We start from the raw sequence: 805 nt of genomic DNA on the forward strand, positions 1-805 counted from the left end.
AGGGTAGGGAACACTGTTAGATAGGTAGAGATAAGTATTGATTTGGGTGAAGAGAAGGGCAATGTACCAAATGTGAGTGATCAACATGGTGGCATCGAGGAAGAGGAAGACATAGAGAGGTACATGGGAGGTGCAGACAACAAAGATGAACCCTTTTGCACATACAGTACTGCGCTGTCAGTGAAGGCAAACACAGGTATACAGGTCCTTAGATAGGTGGACAGGCTGAACTATTATGTCTATCCAGTGGGGAGTGTACCCAAGACCATGTATAGTGTTGGCAGACAATGGTTCTTCAAGTGTATTGGTATGTTTTAGAAGAATTCCCAGGTGTACAGTAGAGCTCACAAGGGGCAAGGTTGTAGTCACTTCTTGGTCACAGCCAGCTACCCAGAGGGAGCGAGTAGTTGAATCTGTGGGCTTGGGACCATAGTCACAGGGGACATCAAGCTCAACTGGCATAAGGTACTACACAAAACATTGTTCCACCTCCTACTTTGGTGAGTAGCAACTGGGATCTTAAAAGCTTGCAAGGAGCCATCTAGATGCAATGATGGGTCTCTCCTCATCCAGAGCCAAGAAGAATGAAGAAAACCAAAGATTCATGGAGACAATTAGTCCCAGAGATTGGTACACCATACTATCGGCAGCTTATACGACTAGGAGACCATAAGAGGTAGCTGGTGCCCAGCTACCACAGTCAACCACTCAGAGGGGGATCTAAGTAGGAGATCCTGGATAAAGAGGGAGAACAATGTGGAACAAAACTCAAAATCATTTTGGGGAAAAAAAACAAAAGGGGTCC

The sequence above is a fragment of the Orycteropus afer genome, unplaced genomic scaffold (assembly GCF_000298275.1).
Source record: "Orycteropus afer afer isolate SDZICR_OR568_19922 unplaced genomic scaffold, OryAfe1.0 scaffold00028, whole genome shotgun sequence".
Taxonomy (NCBI): Eukaryota; Metazoa; Chordata; class Mammalia; order Tubulidentata; family Orycteropodidae; genus Orycteropus; species Orycteropus afer.